Raw genomic sequence first — 12,140 nt, 5'->3', positions numbered from 1 at the left:
CTCTTGCTACAGCAGGGAACACTGGTGCACACACAGGTGCCATGTACAGACAACAGGTTACAATATTTTTCAGTATCTCAGTAGCATATTGCCATACTTTGGAATTCTAAAGGCAATTCAAGTCAAATATCCCAATCTGCAAAACTTTTAAGTCACTCTTTTTTTCTGTTAGTTATCATGTCTAGATTTCCAGTACCACTGTAACAAAGTAGGAGTTTCTGGTAGTTTTGTGTGAGTTCTCTATCCCTTTTAAATTAATCTAGTTAATGCATTTTTATCTCAGTGACATTTGTCCTTCCAGCCCACTGCCATGGCTACCTGAGTTGCGTAATGGCTTTGAAAAACCTTCTGTCATCTCTGGATCATTTCACACATTTAAAAGCACCATCTATCAATTCACTGTTAAAAAAACACATCAAACTCAAACCCATGGTGGTTCTGTCTGTGGAAAAGAAATGGTGATCTGCCCATCCAACCAGGATTAAAGTTACCTTGTTCCTTTCTCTTCTGGCTAGCTCCTAAAAATCAGCTGTGACCATTGTGGATGCACTCAGAAATGTGCAAACCACAGCAGGAGCTTCTGCTGTAAAGGGCAAAGTGTTCCTCAGTGCTGTGCCTGGCACATCCCACTGTGGGCTGGGGGAGCACTTACCTGGTGCAGCTGGGGCACTGCTGAGCAAATCCCAGAGCTTCTGTCCCCTCCGTGGTGGGACTCCAGACACCTGTAAATGCTGATGTTGCCTGGCCCTTGCTGCAGGGGAGCCCAGGAACCATGAGATGAGTGGCAGGAGCTGCCTTCCCAGGCTCTGCAGCACCTTGTGTAGTTGGAGTGGTGGTAGAAAAAACAACAGAGGGAATTCTCCCTGAAAAGCTTTGAAATCAATATTCTAGTAAATCATCAGATTGTGAGGAATAAACAGGTTGTCCCAGGATGAAGCAATTAATTTGTTTTACTCTTTGACCTGCTAAAATGCAAAAATTGCTGTGGAATTTACTCAGTGTGACACGTTCAAGCAACAGAGCAGTCTCTATTAGTGCTAGTGTTTTTCTAATTACAGCTATAAATAAAAGCTAACCTCCATCCTGATTCAAAATGGATTCCATGGACTTCCAGGTGCATAGGTGACACAATGCAGAGAGATGAATGCAGCAGCATTTGCATTATCATATTGACTTACAACTTGGGGGTTAATTATTGCATTCTTTTGCCAAGTTCTGGGACAGCCATTTTTAGCCATTTCTAAAATGCTAAAAAGAAACTTGACAGCTTCTCATTAGATTAGAATAGACAAGATGCTTGAATCAACAGTGGAATTTTATTAGCAATGCTCAAGTATAAAAACAAGAGCTTTTCATTTTGATATTGTATACTTTATGCTGTATTGATTTGGTTTTATTGATTATAAATAAAAAAAGTGTAAGTGTTTCTCCAGTGGTGTAAATTAATTGTTATTGTGCCACAGAAAATGGAAGACTGCACCACAGTAATTAACATTTCCTGGCAAGGAAACTAAGTGAGCTTGCTGCTGAAATGGGCTTTAAAGCATATTTTGACATAGCACAAACACGAGCATATGCCTGTGAGGGGGTGATGTGGCAGGCACGGCAATCGCTCCGTGGACTTGGATCAGAGCAGAAGCCTCGCAGCTACACAGGGTCCTGTGTCCCTGAGCTCAGCTGGGGCAGGAACAGGCTCCCAGCCCTCCTCCTCCTCCACAGCAGTCCAGGGGCGGCTGTGGGTGGAAGGTGGAGTGCACCCCTCACGTAGCAGCTATTTTGAGGCAACTCACGGGACTGCAGAGGTGCAGCCATGAACCTTTCTGATACCTTCAGCTCTTGGCATCCACGCGTTCTCCTCTATCATATCCAGGATGCCCTCTGTAGGTGTAGCTGGCTTCTGGGCAGTTTGGCACACAGAGAGGCCCTCAGGCCTGTCTGGAACTGCTGGGCACTGCAATGGACTGAGGAGCTTGGTCCTGTCAGACAAGGGAAAATGAAACAACACTTACAGCAGCTATCTCCAGCATCAGCTGAAACAAGGAAACTGAAGAAAAATGCCTCTTCTCCTCCATGAGGCGCCTTTAGAGGACTTGAACAACCGTCGGCACAACGAAGTCAATACAGCTGATTCCTAAAAGATTACAATTTAACTAACAAGGAAAAAAAATAAAAGCACCTTCTCTCTGGGTAATCAGTAAGGAAAGGGAAGTACAGATAGTTGAAGAGATTAATTAGCAGCTGGGAGATGAACACCATTCTGCTAGCTACTGTAACTTAAACCAACTCAATCCCTTCTTTTGAGACCATCTACTTTACTAACTAATTATAAGCTGTGTGCTACAAGACAGGAAGCTCTTCTTAAATAAGTTAAAACACATCCAGTGACAGTGATAAATCCATTAATAAGAAAAAGCTCTCTACACTTTTTGTCACACAATCAAGTTTTCTTCTTTTGCGCTAAGAGAAAATTTTGATCAAGTAAATAATATTTTATCTCAGCAAAATGGCTCCATATCAAAAAATCACCAAAATCCAGGAGCTGGTCTGTATGCACCCTCAGAGAGAATGTAAAAACTGCTGGTGAAGACTAACCCTAAAGCTGGAAGTAGCATGGCATGGAATATTTAAAGGAATATTTAAAGGAAAACCAATATGAATGGAAAATCTCTGCAAGAAGGGAGAGCCCGTTTACCACCCTGACTGCTGTAGTCACTAAGGTCTTCAGACTCAGCTGAGAGAACAGCTAAAGCCCACCCTCCAGCTCAGGAGTCAGCATTCTTTGGCCTCTCAGGCACCTGGTTTATATCTCTTGTCCCAATCTCCAGTGTCAGGGAAGCTTACACTATTATTAACTCCCTGGTTCCTAGTTCTCTGGTGAAGATCCTGTATCTAGGCAAAATCTGAAAGGCATTGTGTAACTAGGCAAAGATTTCTGTAACTGTGTTTTCATTGGGAGTGACAAAAAAGTGCAAATTGATTGTGCTTTATGTTTTGTTCAGAGGGACATGGGTAACATGGAAAGGTAAATCTGATCTCTCACCTATTTTCCCAAAAGTGTAGCTAAAGCTCAGGTTATTTCTGGATACTCCATCCCACTGCTATCTTTCCCTCTTGTGCAGATCTTCACATCAGGGTCTTGCTGTGGCATGCAAATCAGACTCAAAAGGGTGTCCATATGTTATTTAGCCTTTGGTAATGCCATCCAAGAGGTACCAACCTTCTTGTGAGAGCACCAGAGTGGTCCAACTATCCAGAACAGAATTCAGTTCTGGGGTGCATTAGAGGCTCCTTTGTGAAGTTTCTATGAAACAGGTTTCAATAACTTTGGACAATTGAACTAAATATTGTATCAAAACAAAATTTTCTGTCAAGGTAGTATCTTGCTATCTACTCTTCCTATTGTCCAATTGATTTTTGCCTGTAAAGGGTACTTTTTAGTGTACACATACTCCCAAGTACTTCAGACATCCTGCTTGTTGATTACAGATAGCTCCAAATCAAAGCCTCAGATTTCCAAACCTTGATTGGAAAGACAGATTTAGAAATAAAAGAACAGAAAACTTTATTCCATCAAAGTAATATTTTTATGAGATTAGTTATAATACAAAATTTATTCTTCATGAGTACCATTTTCCATTCTCATGCAATTTTCCAGAAGTCCTGCTACTGGATGAATGACTCAGAAAGCTTTAGACCCAACAAACACAGCCTATAGGAGCAGATGGTAGAAATTAAGGAAGTTGTGCTTCAACTTGTGAAGGAAGGTAGAAATTAAGGAAGTTGTGCTTCAACTGAAGTTGTGTTACTTCAGCCAAGAATCTGAAGTTCAAATTTTTGTCTCTGTTTTTCATATAGCTGTATTTGATATCAGGAGCCTAAATCAGAGAAATTACCAGCAGAACTCTTACTGGTGTAAGAGGAAGACTGAGATGGGCAGGACTGCCTCCGAACAGGCTTGATAGAAGACATCTGTCACAAAAGTGACAAAAAGTATAAACAAGCACATGGGCAAGATGAGACCTATAAGGCAAGAGCAAAGCCATGGGTGTTTCTAACTCCACTTGGTAGAGCACTGCATGATCAAAACTTGCTTTAAATTTTAGGAAATTATATATTCCAATGGGCTGGAACAAAAAATATCTATACCATTGAGTGGATCGAGACATTATGGTGTTAGTCATGCTGATAAGGTTTTGTTAGCCTTATGGTGATCTGTAGGAGAAAGAATGTTTGCCTGCAGAAGAGATAAGACAGTAAAACTGCTCTGCTCTTGTACTGCTGTGATTCAGCGGTCAGGAGCTGTTTCCACTACTGAGAAGTTCAGGTCCAACAAAAATCCTCTGGCAGTCTCAGCTAGTGACTTCATGATAGCTTCAGACAAAGCCTTTTGCTCGAGATCGGATATGAATTGAAACAATCTGGTAAAGAAAAACATCCAGTCAGTACTCAATAGAAGTGCAAATATAAAAGTCTCCCCCCAGCAGATGTATTTTAATGAATGCATAGTTACAGGGTGACTATGTTATCTCATAGTTGTCTTGTATCATTAACTGAGAGTTTCAAAAAAAGTGTCCCCACAGAAATCTTATTCATATGTTTTATTATATGTTCCAGCACGGGCACCACTTTAGTTTAATGGTATGTTGGATGATGGTACAAATTTATAGCCAAAGGTTTACATCACAGACAGCTGGAATGAATAACAATAAATTAATTTAAAGTGCTACAGAAGTGCTCCCCATAGTATGCAGTGCTTATGTGCTCAAGACTAATAATTTATAAATGCACGTCTTTTATAATACTGATCTAAAGTCCTGAAAGCAGCTAGTTAAAAAGCAGTCACATGACATAAATTATTTTTATTAATATTTCAAATGCATGATTAGGGTGGGCACCATGGTCATTAGCATTAGATAGCTTTCATTTATGACTAAGTGCAATGAAGCAATAGCCAGACACAGAAACCAGTTATGCAATGGCAAACAACCATTGGGGGAGTCCTGGGGTCATTCCTGGTGCTTCTTCCACATGCTTTTTATAAGCTAGTGGTCATCGCAGCTACGGCTGTTTCCCTTCCTTTTGCTGCTCTGCTGTGTTTGTCACACTAGATACTCAGAAGGCCTGAAGAATAAGATGTGCTACTGAGTGCAGTCAGAAGCAGCTGTGCACCTCTGCATGGCTTTCCTTCCATCCCCAAACACTGAACAGCAGCGGTGCAGAAGGCAGTGAGGGGGCCAAAGGGTGCTCTAACCCCTGCCCTCACTACACCAGCAGTGCTAATTTCAACACTGAGTGAATACTGAACTCTCGTACAAACTCTTGCTTGGACGGTGTAGGTTACTTGAAAGTATTTTACTTGCTTTGGGATGACACATTTTTGGTTCTGTCTCAGGGAATAAGAGACAAGTGATGCCTCCAGGCAAACAAGTATTTGCAGTGAAGCATTGTGGAGACAAAGGATCAGGGCAGGCCATAAACTTCCCTTTTGGGGCACTGGACTATTTGTTTTGCTAGCATAACCCAATGTCTTTCTCTAGTCTCCCATGGTGAAAGAGTATATTCACTATTACTAGTGAGGGTAAAAGAGCAACCAGCTCAAATAACTTGGATAATGTTGCATCTTTTTCCCCAGTGCAGCTCTCTGGCATACCTCAGTGCAGGGATGTCACTTGCCTTAATACCAACTTTACTTTCCCCAGGCAAATTTGGCTGCTCCTCACTTTTCTTGGTGAAAATAATTTACTTCTTAAATGCAGAGTTATTAATCTGAGGTTATAGAAGGAGTCTTTCACACTGAAAGAGGGATCATGAATAATTTCTGTGTCTCTTCTTCTGGGCCATTGCCATATATTAGACTACATATTTGAGTCTTGGCAGATTGAAAAAATATGCACCACAATCAACTCCATTCACTTTGGTGGTTCTCTAGCAAAGGAAGTGGAGTGAGACACAAAGTGGCCATCATCATCTGGTCCCTCCTCCCCTCTTTTTAAAGAAAAGAAAACTGTTTGTGCGACACAGAATTCAAGCTTCTAGGTAACAATTCCTGATTAATTTTTTTTAGTATCACAAATCTTTGCAAATTCATACTCTCTCTCCTCTTCCTTTCTGGTTTTCTTTGAAAGTACTTTGTAATGTAACACATTTTTCCAGAGGTCAATGGGGACATATTTGCATTTTGATACACTTTAAATTTTTGCCTCCAGCACGCCACTCAAATGCACTCTGCTAATCAGAAGCCAGTAATGATCTCCTATATACTTCAAGCGGGTGGCTGGGCATATAAAAGCACCTCAAAATGCAAAATCTGTGAGACAGCAACACAGGGTAAAGACAAATAAATACAAAAAAGGGACAATGCTGGCAAAAGCAGTTTGGGTTTGTAAGCTGAGGGTTCTGCCTGAAATAAGCAGCTAATGTGTTTATGTGCACCACTGGAGTGATAAGGGGATTCGGGGGACTCCTGCCTCAGCCAGCTGCACTGATGGACTGCAGGTTTCTCTGAGCAGATCACTTGTATGTCAATATACCCAGATGAGGCATGAGCATTTCTGAAGGCTTTTTATACCGTCAGTGATACCTCATGTTCTGAACAATCCCAATCCAAGATTAGGCAGGATCTAGAAAAATGAGGCAGCCCCAAAGCATGGGTTTAATCTGTGTGGAGATCTTTTATTTTTAGCAGTAATAATAGGTTTACACTCAAATTTGCCTGCCCAAAGTGAGGGGGTGTGTGAAGCTGTGTGGGAAAGAAAAAACAAACCCCAGAACTCAAGAGATTATTTATTAAAAATACATTTTTTTAAAGCATGAGTATCTTTGACAGACAGAGTTGCAAGAAAACCTGAACAGTTTCTCACTAACCACTGCATCAGGAGAAAAACTCCCAATAAGCAGATGTTGCTTAGGCAGCAATCAGCCAGGCAGTGTGTGTGTGTGTGTGTGTGTGTGTGTGGAGGGGGAGAGGGATGGAGAGAGAGCCAGGCAGTCAGGTCTTAAGGCACTGTGCTGAGTGTGTGTGTGGCTGCAAAGGATGGCAAATTTGTGTGAGAAAATCACATATGAGCAAAATCAAGCTGCTCTGCTGGGTATTTTATATGTATTTTTAAAAGAAAGCAGCAAGAAGAAACCAGGGGAGAGAGACTGAAAAGACAAGGCAGGAATGACCAGGCAATTGTGTGTCTGGGCTAACAGCAGCATAAGGCAAGAAATCCAGGCATCAGGGAAATCATTTAAAGCCATATTGATTCGTTTTGGAGGTGAGAAAAAGCAGATGCACTCAGCTACTATGGAATGGCTCTGACAGCAGCTACAGCTGCTTGGTTTTACTTTTTTTTTTTTTTTTTTTTTTGACGAGTTTCATTCACAGAAAGCCGGCACTGTGAACGCAAAGCAGCCTGCACCCCTCACTGCGTCACCCCTTCCCCCAGCAACGGGAGCTGCCATCAAAGCCTGTCCCAGCCAGGTAGCGCCGCCAGGCAGCCCAATGAACCCTCGGGCAACACCAGAATGGAAGAGGGAGAAAGAGGGGGACAGAGGGAGGGTGGAGGATCAATGGCTGACATTCAGCAGCTCTGGCCATTTCCAGCGGGCTGGGAGCGACTGGAGGCAGAGCAGGTTCAGAGCCCATCCATCTCCGCGACAGACAGCAGCTCTTCCCCGGGAACTCTGCCCGGCCCCTGTCCTCAGCAGCACACAAAGCAAGGCTCCAGAGGAGAGAAGGATCCAGTACTGTGTGGTGCTGGTCCTTGCAGCTAGAAAATAGGAGGTGAATTGCACATGACATGGGAAAACAAGCGGGTTTAGTATTCTGTAGGAAATCCTATGTTTTGGGGAAAGAAAGGGTGGGGGTTTCTACATGGAAATACTGTCAGGTGTTGCCTGCACCAATACCAGTAAAGCAAGCACTCTGCCAGGCTGGGCCTTTGCTCCTTACCTTAATTCAGCTGGTCCTTCATCTATTTATCCAAAGATGTAATTATAGAATTCATACAGAGACGCTGTGGCTGAGATCTTTAAAACACTGCTTTTCTGGCAACCAGATACCTGTGAAGATCTGCCCTAGGTGACTTATCCTCAGTCATGGAGTGAACCTGATCCTCAGACAAGGCCTCTGAGTCTTCCCCAGGTTCAGATTTTTCTCATGCAATCAACTTATTCACTGTGAGGTGTGGTTTCAGACTACAAAATTCATTCAAACTTCATGCATTTTTACAGCATGCAGTTCAAAAATTTCATTTTCTGTTCAAAAAGAAACCAGACTCCACAACAGGGAGGGTAAGGGATGCTCAGGAAGGTTTCCTTAAGAATAAAAATAGTGCTGTTTTATTTAATCTGAAATGAAATTTGGTATGGTTTTATTCTTTCTGGAAACAAAAATCTAGGTGCTCTTCTGAGTTAAACCCCAATTGCTCTCATAGCACCTCAGATATTGTCCCATCCTTCCTGTTTTCTACTCCAGGAACCTCAAGTGTAACCAGGTAGGGATGTGTATGTGTGTGCTCACTAGCTTGGTCTTTCACAAACATCTGCTGAGGGGCATCTTATTTGTATGAATTGTGAGTTTGGCATAAAGCAAGTCAGAGAATTTCCATCAGGACAGTTCCTAAAGAAAACAGCTTTCTGTTTTCAGGAGATGAAATAGTTTGTAACAATATAAAACTCCATTTTTCCATAGAAAATAGGTATTCTGGTCAAAATTTAATATTCACTTCACTGAAGGTGCATGAAAAGATAATCAAACATTTTCTTAACTGGCACTAATTCACATTTTTTATTGGCTACACACTGAAGAGTGTAAATCCAGAGTAACTTCCTTGGCCTCATTCAAGTTACTTTGACTTACCCTGTTGCAAATAAATTTGAAATCTCAGTCTGTGTGATTGGTTCTTGCGATGAATATCTTTTTCTTCTAGGTATATACATACAGACAAAAAATGTAACAAAAAACCCAGTGCAATTCAAACCAAGAGGCTTAATGGATTCTGAGTCAGGACTGTTATGAAGAGTTCCAACTCCTTGTGGATTTGGTTTCAGTACCACTGGCTAGAACATGCCAAAACGTGTACATTTATAATTAAAAGTAAAAACATACAGCCAAGAATTTAAAATAATTTACAACTATATTTTTATCAGCTATAATTTGAAAATGATCAGTGTTACACAGAACACTGGCTCATTTTTAAAGCTTAGGTACATCTTCCACTAAATTAAACTTACCCTAAAACATCTTTAGATCTGATGACTGAGTAGTTTAACAGCATCTTAACAATACTGAAGCATCTTTGTAAGTCTTTAGATTTATTTGTAGACCAATACATTTTCTTTTTCACTTGCTAAAAAAATTAATCCTTTGCTTTAGATAAAGAAACAAAAATTACCACAAGATAGGGTGAGTGTCTTGTCTTCAGAAAACCTCAGACCGTTCCCACAGGAGCCAAACGCAGTGTACAAAGTCTTTGTGTTACTGGAAGTACTTCAGGATCTGGATTATGAGTCAATGGTAGTTCCCTGCATGGATTCAAGTAGAGAAGTTACTTATTAATATGCAATGCTACTTTTTGTTTTTATTTCAGCTGGTTTGCAGCAGGCCAGATCACTTCATCTAAAAGTATCAATTAAAATGATCACGAGTGCTGCACTGCTTTAGCGTGACAGGTATCACCTTGAGCAGGATCTCTTGTAATTGGCTTTTAATGCTTTTCCAAAGGGGTGCCACTTTTCTACATCTGATAAATGACTAAGTTGGGGTAATTCTGTTTTCCAAGGCAAATAAATAAAGTGAAGAAAACAGGATGAGGGCAAATTTATCCTTAGTGTAAACTCACTGACTTCAGTGGTACTACACTAGAAATACTTGCAGATTGGGGTTTCTTATGCAAAACCTGATGTGAATTGTGCCTAATAAGAAAGTACCTTAAATCATGCCTTGGGCAAAATAGCTCAGTTAATCCCAAAATGTTGTTGCAAGAAAATTCCTTCCTTTCCACAGTTTTCTAGGGGAGTTATAAGGCATGTTACAGAGCCAAGCTTTTCCAAGGAATTAAAATAATTTCTTTTCTTAATTCAGATCAGCCTACTATTTTTGCGAAGCATTTTTTGGTTAATTTTCATCTCTTTCACCCTCCCAGCCAAAAACCAAATAGATTTACAAGGTTACTTACTGCAAAACTTCACAGCTTTTTCAGTCAGCTCTTGCATATATTAAAGAAAATGCCAATTCTGCTTCCTTGTCTGTAAGCCCCTAAAATAATCTGGGCTCCCTTTTATTTCTGCTTGTATGAAGTCAGGAAACATTTTCCTAGAGTTACATGAGCACTAAGTAACACAACTTGCCCAGAAAGAATTTTTTAAAAATTTCAATATATAATAAAACCAAAATAAAATGAAGTGAAAATGGCCAGTGTAATGAAACGTTGGCACTCAGTCAGAAGTTAGGTGCTGAGTTTTACTTTCACTTTCCTGCCCTACCCTTTCTAAAATACTGAGAGAAAATAAACACTGAGATGACAATATTGAAATAAACCCCAAAACATTTCAGAAAAATCTTTGCAATGATGTTTCTCCCCGTAATTGGCATATAAACTGGTAAATGTTTTTGACAAAATAGTGTTTACAGGAAAAACGATTCTGTCAAATAATTTTCAGCCAGCTTTCCAAAGCAACCCTGCTGTAAAAAAAAAAAAAAATTCATCCCAATGTGTCTGTGTGGTGTGACCATGCCCATTTTGTGAATAATCCCTGAGTCCAATAGTCTCAGATTTGCCCCAGTGCTGAGTGATTGCTTTCTTTCCTACCGATTGCTTCATTTCTGGAGATGGCAGCTTTCACATGAACAGAGCATCCTGCTCCCTATTCCCTGCACAGCACTTCCACATGCAAAACAGCAGCGACAAAAGTCCACTCTGCTTTGCTGGTGATGAGCTGTGCATCAGACCCGCTTGCAGTGCTGGCAGTCTGCAATATTGCTGAGTAGGGGCAGCAGGAGCTGGATCTTAATGATTTGCCCCCTCCCGATCATTTGGGTTCATTGATTTCTCTAATTAAATATGCATTCCACTTCACCATTATTCCCAATGATCGCATTTAATCTCAACGACAGGGCTGGGGATGAGAGCCTTTCTTACAAACTGCTTTTGCAAGCCCTGCTGTTCTGTAGGAGCTCTTGGATTCCTCCAGGTATTTGTCCAGTGCTGTTGGGCTCCATCCTCCTTTCCTCAACGAACTGTTTTCCCCCACGTATTCAAGCCTCTCTTCCTTTCAACTGAGCCTTCCAGCGTCGCTTTAGAGGGCTGGAGCTGCAGTTCTGTCTGACAGTTGTATATGTAAAGCTGATTTATTTGGCTGATGTGGCACTGCGCCAGGGAAGAGGCCGTCTGAATGGTGAAGCTGTTAGGAAACTAATTGCATGATGGACTGCAGTTACAGGAGAGTCTTCACTGTCTGCTTCATCTAATCACATTTGCTAGGAAGGATTTTTCTTGTTTGCCCCTTTTCCATTGTTTGAATTGGAAGAATACCAGGTTTACACCAGGGATGGGCTTGGCTGATTGGTTCCCAAGCCTGTATCACTACCTTGTCAGTCCCTTCATTTGCTAAAGAGACTCAAATACTGTCACTGCTGTGAGTGTTCCCTTGCTTTCACCTCTCAGACTGGGAGGCTTTGAACTTGCCAAGTAAGCACTCTGTTCAGCACTCTGTGTTGTTCAGCACTCTGTGTTTGTTCTTCTTGTGTGGATGAAGTCAATAATCTCTAAATGAAGGGCAAGTGCTGTTTGGGTTAGCAATTTCATCATCTTCAACACAGAAAACGGACAGCCTTGCAATAGAGGTGGGTTAACAAGAAAAGGATTTCCCTCTGCCTTGCTTTCAAATGTCTTTCTGAACACTGAGTCTGAACTGAAACCTTGGGCTGCAAAATACTGGCCTATGGGAAGAACAAAATCATGGAAGAACTCTGTGTCACCAGGTCACCTTTATTTGGGCCATGCTCCATTTCTTTGCAAGCAAACATGCCTCATTAGTCATTTACCTGACAGAAAAGCAGCCATACTGCTGCTTGTCCCTACTGTTTCTACCCAGGGAAGGAGCGTTGGTAAATGGTAGACCTAATGATAAGCTAAGTGACTTCCATCCTCAAA

At 41.3% G+C, this 12,140-nt stretch overlaps 1 long non-coding RNA gene across 1 annotated transcript in view; it reads right to left on the bottom strand.

Annotated features, from left to right (window-relative positions):
- Positions 1 to 3,770: 3,770 nt before the first annotated feature.
- Positions 3,771 to 12,140, bottom strand: part of LOC125329777 — a 146,171-nt gene continuing 137,801 nt past the window's right edge. The window contains exons 6-7 of the long non-coding RNA XR_007205271.1: positions 9,381 to 9,510; positions 3,771 to 4,418 (exon numbers count right to left, since the gene is read on the bottom strand). This is a non-coding gene — a long non-coding RNA (uncharacterized LOC125329777). The remainder of the gene's footprint in view (positions 4,419 to 9,380; positions 9,511 to 12,140) is intronic.

Source organism: Corvus hawaiiensis, chromosome 8, assembly GCF_020740725.1.
Source record: "Corvus hawaiiensis isolate bCorHaw1 chromosome 8, bCorHaw1.pri.cur, whole genome shotgun sequence".
NCBI classification, from domain to species: domain Eukaryota; kingdom Metazoa; phylum Chordata; class Aves; order Passeriformes; family Corvidae; genus Corvus; species Corvus hawaiiensis.
The sequence above is the reverse complement of the archived record's forward strand: the minus strand, read 5'-3'. Positions and strand labels throughout refer to the sequence as shown.